At 43.7% G+C, this 8139-nt stretch overlaps 1 protein-coding gene across 1 annotated transcript in view; it reads left to right on the top strand.

Moving 5' to 3' along the window:
- LOC135200804 (serine/threonine-protein kinase 11-interacting protein-like) overlaps nucleotides 1–8139 on the top strand; it is a 249900-nt gene that overhangs the window by 1530 nt on the left and 240231 nt on the right.

Here is an 8139-nt window from a genome sequence, read left to right as displayed (position 1 = left end):
TTTAAGTAATTTTTTTTTTTTTAATTAGAACGTTCTTTTAAGTCCTGTATTATAACGTCACGACATCTTGACTTTCTTACCTATTGTAAATAATTGCTATACTCAACTTTCTTGCAGAACAGTTTACCAGTTATTCATGCAGATTGTTATCAGCTATTCATGTAATTGTTACAATCGTATTGCGCATATACCTATATCTTTATTCTTTACTTTTTGGATATATGAAGATGTTTTACTGCCGGATTATCGCCTAGTGTGACGCTATCGTTTTCGGTCCCTGGGCCTCTGTCTGTTTTCGCACCATAAGAAATCATGGGGCCGAATTTGCAATGACCAGAACGTCATTAAAAGAGGAAAGTTAGTATTGAGGGGCATATGTTTTGATTGAGAAAAATACAAATTTATTCAATAGCTAGCTTGTAAAAAATACTTGATTACAAAAAACTTGATTGGGAACTAAGCAGCATACCTACTATGGGTTTCAGAGACAGTGCAAGCATGTTTTTTGGCAATACCTATTTCTGTAACGAACACTCGTATCAGAACGAGATTTTGCTATAGTGCATTACACCCAGTGCCGTAATTTATAAGGGTATCGTGAATCACTAATCATAAAGAATAACGACACTTGTCCTTGTACCAAGAGACAAAAACTCCATTATCTAGAAATGGATACGAACACGCGTAAAAAGCTCCACCTACCCTCTCCCCCCCCCCACATTGCCACCCCTGTCCTTCCTTCCTTCACCTTCCTTTCTCTCTCTCTCTCTCTCTCTCTCTGTTGCCAATTGGTATGTTTTCACCCTCCAAACTGGGTATAAGACTTACACAAAACGTGGAAATTGGTGAAATCAGCTTATGTATTGAAAGTATATATAGATAAATATTAAAGCAATTTTATTATTATTGCATTACTATGACAACTAGAATTCATGGAAACAGTTTATAATAATGCATCGGCGTATGTGGGAAGCTCCATTAATGTGGCAACGATGATTTTGCCATTCTTAGCATGCAAACATTAAAGGTTACATTTATTTCTGGCTTACAGTTATTAAAAAAAATCAAAATGCTAATATAGACTTAAATCAATGAAAAGTGCTAGCAAAAAAAAAAAATCATTATCATCCACTCATCCGTAGTCTGTTCCTCTATGGTTTTTGGCAGCCAGATGTATGACAAGGTTAGAAACATTGGATTGTATCTACAGTGGGCCCCCCGTATTCACGTTCTCCAGATTCATGGACTCACACATTCGCGGATTTCTCTCGGGAACGTTTCCCCGCATTATTCGCGGAAAATTCGCGCATTCGCAGTATTTTTCTATGAGAAATATCCACAAATTCCTGGTTTTTTTTTTATAAATTTCATCATAAAATGCACTTTTTGTGATAAAACTCTTAAAAAAACAAAGTATGAAAATTTTAGTGGTATTTCTTGAGTTTTAACTAACAAAATAGGCTGTTTTTAGGATTTTTATAGGGGTTCCAAACATTCGCAGGTTCTAACTATTCACGGGGGGGGTCTGGTACGCATCCCCCGCGAATACGGGGGGACCACTGTACTTTAGAAATATCTGTAATTTTTCGGGGTAATTTGGTTGCAAAAAAGGGATAATAGACATGAATTAAATTAACATTTTTAAATAACAAAGTAAAGTTGAACTAAATAACGAGTAAAGTAAACAATTTAGGGAATAAAACTTTGCAGTGTCGTCGTCTGCTGTTCGTAACTGTGTTTGTGGCGCGCGCGCTTAGGAACCAGGAACAGCAACTTGTTTAAAGTGCAATGTGGAGTGAATTGAGACCGAAATGTGTATAATAACAATCAAATAAGCACTGTGGAGTTTCAGTTGTGATGGCAGTAAGAATAAAAACCACCGATTACAAGGTAAAAATGAATTCAGTTCAAACCATGACCCAGGGAATAACAAGTTCCATACTTTCACTAATATAGGCAACAAAATGTTGTTTCACTTATATAACTTACCCGGTGGTTACATATAGCTGTCGTCTCCTGACGTCACGGCAGAATTTGAAATTCGCGGTAGCGCTAATGGTTTGACAGGTGATCCCTCTACTCCCGCCCTCTACCGGGTGGGTACCGGGAACCATTCCAACAACAAAAATCAGAAGTTTCCTGCCGTCGGAAACCGGTAACACGGTTCCTTCGCTGGTTGGAATTTGGATTGATCATCTTGGTTGGTTTCTCCTTTTGGTGATGTACCTTGAGTTTACTGATCTTTTTGCTAGCGCTATAGTTATTTTGGTTTTGATATTGTTGTCCTTTTTAGGAATTATTTTGAATTCTTCACGATGTCTGACACCGGCTCTGTTCAGTATAGGGTGTGTAGTAGTGGGTGTAAGACTAGACTTCTTAAGCTTCAACTTGATCCTCATTCTACTTGTGTTAGTTGTAGGGGACGTGAATGTTCTTTGAGAATACGTGTGAAGAATGTAAGTCTCGAACATCTCAGGAGTGGAAGGCACTGGGAAAGTATATGAGAAAGTTAAGAAAAAGATAGAATCAGAAAGGCTTCACAGAGATCTTCTTCTAAGTTAGTGAGTAGCCAGGATATTCCTCTGAATTCTATTAATCCTGTTCCTATTAACCCCGTAGTGGTTGCTCCTGCCCTCGAATCTGTATCTCCTGATCCCGTGTCAGTATTACGAGCCAATATGGACTCGAAATTTGTCTCTTTCCTCACCACTATGCAGAAAATGGGTGAGACAGTGCAAGAAGTGGTAGTTAAGTGTGATACAAAAATTACTTAGTGCAAGTGTAGTGGAGGAGGTGGTGTTCGGCCCGTTCGTTTCTCACTAGGTCTAGGCCCCTGTCAAACTCCCCAGATACCTGGGAGGAGGCATGCCGAAAACCGAAGGGAGGCGAGCGGGACCTGCTCCCGAAGCAGCAATCCTGTAGCCGTATCCCAGGATGCTGTCGACTCACCATTGGAAAGGTGTTGCGAGGAAGTTGTTTTTCGTCAAGTGACTCAGTTCAGAAAAAAATGTTTCCTCTTATAGAGGTTGGCGTAATAAGACTTCTAGACCGCTGAAAGGTCGCGCGATGTTTCGCCTGCTGCGGTTCCCAAGAAGGTGGCGGCTGCCGAACCTTCTTGTAGTTTTTGGGAGGAGGAGCCTGAAGCTTTTCTCCGGCGGTTTTGATTTATCGCCCTTCTCTCATAGAATGGAGAAGCCAAACACGCACACTCCTTCAGAGCCTTCTCCAGAGCCTCCTCAAGCGATAACTCCTGCGGCTCCAGACGTGTTTGTGGATCATCCTTCTACACCTTCCTCGCCCTTCTACGTCGGTGGATCCTCAACCTTCGGTGTTTGAACAGATGAATGCCAAGTTAGGCAGTATCTTGGAGCTTTTTGGCAAGTCTCTTTCGTCCCCGAATGCGCTCCCGACCGCCTTACATCTTCCGCAGACTACTGTGCAGTCCTCTTCGCAGGCTCCTTTGCAGTCCGCCTCTTCAGGCTCAGACTCTCCATGTGACTCCTCTTCAGACGCCACTCAGGCGCCTGGTCGGACTCCTTTCCTGACTCCGTCTATGGCGCCACGTCAGGCTCTCGCTCGAGCGCCAGCTCAGCCGCCAGCGCGGCCGCCAGTCAGCGGCGCCAGACAGCGGCCGCCAGCTCAGCCGCCAACGCAGCCGCCAGCTCAGCCGCCCGGATACGTCTCAGTACAGGCTCAGACGTCTTCTCCTGCTTTCTCACACCCTCCTCGGACGCGTCGGGGAGGGGTGACTTCGCTGAACAGGATTCCTCTTCCGATGGAATGTTCGCCAGTTTCGTCGAAGGAAGCTTCGGATTTGGAGGAAGAAAGAGAAGGACTTACAGAAAAAAGACAAGCATTTGTCGGGGTATAAAACAAATCCTTTTACGATCCTTCGTTGACAACTTTGGAGATTCTTTTGCGCCTTCCGTTCCAGTTTCTCCTAGTTCGCAGTGGAAAAAGGACAGTAAGCCTGACTCCTCGTCCTCGTTCACGCGTCTCGTCCTCTCGATTTCGGCTAAGAAAGCTATCAAGAAAGTTAACGCTTGGCTTTTGGAGAAGAGGGAACAGGGGAAAAATGTTTTTTGTTCATGAAACTTACCTGACAGATATATATATAGCTGTATTTTCTGAAGTCCGACAGAATTTAAAAATTCGCGGCACACGCAGTGGGCGGCCAGGTTGGTAGTACCCATTCCCTGCCGCTGGGAGGCGGATATCAGGAACTATTCCCATTTTCTATTCATATTTTTTTCTGTCGCCGGTCGGTAAACAACTGTTTACAGACCTCCGCCTAGGATTTTGAAACTTCATTAGCCACTTAAGTATCCTAATTATTCTTTCGATTATTAACTTGGATTTGTGGCTAGGCATACGCTATCGTAAATTTTTTCATTGCATTTGATGTCTGAAGCTAGTTAGCCTAGTTTCAGACTTTGTTGTCTGCATGGTAAGGTGAGGCTACCGTAACTTTCGGTAGACACTCGCTTAGTATATATGAACGTTTACATGTTTTCTTTGCATAAGGTAATTAGTGTAATGTGTGACTGATTACGGAAGAAGGAGGATTCATTTACGCATTTTAGAGCGTGTTAGAATCAGGAGTTTTCCTCCACAGTAACAGAAGTTAGAAATAATGAACCTTCTAACCTCCTGTAGATTTTATTTTGCCTAACCCTGTGGTATGGCTTACGAGCCTAGAATAAGTGTCTGCTGCTAAAGGATTACATCAAGTAATCTTAGACTAACAAAGTGCTCGCTCTCCAATCAGTGTTGTGAAGTGTAGTGCCCCTTGTGTTGTGGAGGGGGGGGCGTCAGATCGGCCCCATAAGTGCCTCTAGGCCTGGACCTCTGTCGGACTCCAGGACTCAGGGAGAGGGCATGTTCGAAAGCCGCGAGAGGGTTACGGGGGCTCCCCACCGATCTGGCGCTCCTTCGGCAGAACCTGTTGACTCTTCCCAGGCTGCTATAAAGATCGTGCACGTGCACGAATCTTGAAGGATTGCTTCTCGTCCTCCGAGGCTCTCCCCACACAGGGGTTGGAGTTTCTCGGAAGGACTCGCGCCCCCTAAAGAAGCTTTAGAGAAGAGGACGCTTACGTCCTCTCTCTCGTCACAGAGAGAAGTGAAAGAGTAAAGAGACCACATTTTCCCCTTGTAGAAGAATGCACTGGCTCTTTTCCTAAGGGACACATTTAAGGAGGCTCATTCATCTTGCCAGAAGAGTGATTTGAGCCTCCTGCGAGAACGCTCATGTATATATCATTTATACATTATTAAGGAGGCTCATTCATCTTGCCAGAAGAGTGATTGAGCTCCTGCGAGTGACCCGCTCATGTATACATCATGTATACATATTAAGGAGGCGCATTCATCTTGCCAGAAGTGATTTGAGCCTCCTGCGAGTGAACGCTCATGTATATGACGCTCATGTATATATCACTTATACATTATTAAGGAGGTTCATTCATCTTGCCAGAAGAGTGATTTGAGCCTCCTGCGAGTGAACGCTCATGAAGTTAGAGCTGTTTCCACCTCGCTAGCATTCCAAAAGAATTTGGTAATCAAGGACATTCTTGATTCCACTTTTGGAGGAGCAACTCAGATTCGTCTCCTCTCCTCATTGCGCTCCGTATACGTTATGTAACGTTCGCTTTACTTCGATAAAGCAAGCTGATAAGTTTGACGGCCGGCAAGCTGCTTTGCACAGTCAAACCACTTTTGTCTCTGGTCGGCATAAGAAGGGCAATTTAAGACGGTGAGGAAGATTTTGGAGGTGCTCGACGTCCTATAAGTAGAGACATTCTCCAGGGACGCTCGGCAAGCACCTTGCAGACGAAAAAGCCATACGTCTTCCTTTAGTGTTCACACTCTTCAGGAGCAGCGTGCGGCTCTTCCATGGAGACTCGCATGAGGACGTCCCTTAAAAATATTCATGTCATACGCAAAACGCGGTTCGTCATAACATTGAGATGTTGGCAAGGTCGCTCGCCAGGACGCCTCTTGGCGGGCCTTGCATGCATCAAGGCGCTCAACGAGTTCCTCTCTGAAACGTCGTTAGAAGACTTGGTGTTCTCTGCTCAGACACGCTCGTAGCTAAGCAGGACGTTTTTGAGGACGTCAGCAGGACGCTTTCCAGGACGCTAAGCAGGACGCTTTTGGGAGGGAGCTCGGCAGGACGCTCAGCAGGACGCTTTTGAGGGCGCCAGCAGGACTCAGCAGGACGCTTTTGTGGACATTCGCCAGGACACGCTTCGGTGGAAGCTCGGCAGACGCTTTGCGAGAGAAAAGACTTGTGAAGGCGTCTTATTTGCTGTTGAGGACATTTCTTTACAGAAATTTTTAAAAGGATTCGGAGTTAGCGGAGAGACATACCCGAATTTTTTCTTCGATCCCTCTTTCCTCTTCATCGATTTCTTTGAGAATCGGGAAGATTATATACTCGGATTCCTGGGTGACTTTCGGTCATGTTAAAGGGTTTTCCCCTATTAGCAAAGTGCTAATAGTTTTGTCAAGTCAGGACGTTTTCCCCATTGTCATTTAAGTGGGGGACCCCTCATAAATGGGGTAGTTCTCATTGACATAGATTTTAACGTTTTTATCGTTTAAGCGGATAAACTCATTTAAACAAATTTCGGAAGAGCTCTCATTCATTTTCAGAGGCTCATCCGGGGTTAAGAGAAAGACTTGTAGACTATCCAGGAAGTCTTTTGTAACCAATCATAAGAACATTGAACGGTCTTTTTCGATCCACGGTTCTCTCTTGATGATCTCTATTCGAATGTTACTCCCTTTTCTTGGAAAAGAGTCTTGGCAAAGAGTCAAGGAGTTTCTTTTAAAAGTCTCGTTCATTAGAACGTGGACAGTCGTTTTCCTTCTTTCTCTCTTCCCTCGTCCAGGAGGAAAAGTAGTAGAGAATTCGATGTTCAAATACTACAATACTTACGTAGTTTATCTTTGGTCATTTTGCTAACGCATGGGTCGAGTCATATACGCATATCGTATTTACCTCTGCGGATAGAAGCCGAAAGAACTGTTGTTCTAATGTATTTATTTGACACTCCCTTCAACCTTCCAAGAGTTTTCGGAGTAAGAACAACTCTTCAGGTATTGTTACGACAACAACAACTCAGCTTCTGTATTTAGCGAATCTTGTTTCGTTTAAATAGGCCTGCTTGAGAGTTTCCTTTTGCTCGATAATATCATACTATTCCTTCGTAAAGGGGAGTAGCTGGCAACTCAGGCCAGGATAGTATTTCTGTTCACCATTGAAGCTTTCCTTCGAGGAAGACTTCTCCTTCACTCTTTTGATAGAGATCGAAGGTGGTCGATCTCCAATCCTTATTTTATTTTCTTGAAGGAAAGAATTTAGGATGGAGATCGTTGTTCAGAATACTATAAATATACTACGTATATTAACCTCGCGACATGATTCTACTAAGCAGTTGAATTGTCCAGTAGGGGTAGGCGCATATCCTAGTTATTATACGGATTGCGACTTAGACGAGAAGTATTATAATTGAACTGCAACATCAACTCAGCTTCTGTATTTAGCGAAATTTTGTTTTTTTCGTTTAAATATGCCTGCTTGAGGAGTTTCCTTTGGCTCGATAATTTCATACCTATCCCTTCGTAAAAGGAGTAGCTGGCAACTCAGGCACATAGTGCGAGACGATGATCAAGGCTGCTGTTACTGTGATCTACGCAGTACCGGCTAGCTCGGTGTCATGCGCGGTTAGTTACGTCTCTCTCCCTTCCGGGAATGGCTGAATAAACCGTCTCTCTGCCCTACAGTCATGGATTTTAGCCTCGGGTTGAGGAAATTTCTAGTAATCTTGAATGATCATACCTGCCGGGTTTAACTTAGAAAAATTTTCAACAAGATATCTCTTATACTTGTTAGGTGCGGTTTGACCGCACGGTAAACATTCTGTACGAATCTACCGCGGCATAGCACTATAATAATGCTCTCATGCTTATGCAAAGCGCAGCCTTATTTAGGGAAGGAAGGGCAGGCTGAGTGAGGGAATGGATGAGTGTTTGCTGGGGACCATTTCTCGCTGGAGAAGCTTGGTTTTCCCTGAATAAACAGCAATCTAGACTCTACAAATTTTCCTCACGAAGAAATTGGAATAACATCAAA

The sequence above is a fragment of the Macrobrachium nipponense genome, chromosome 27 (assembly GCF_015104395.2).
Source record: "Macrobrachium nipponense isolate FS-2020 chromosome 27, ASM1510439v2, whole genome shotgun sequence".
Taxonomy (NCBI): Eukaryota; Metazoa; Arthropoda; class Malacostraca; order Decapoda; family Palaemonidae; genus Macrobrachium; species Macrobrachium nipponense.
This window is presented reverse-complemented; position numbering and strand designations above follow the sequence as displayed.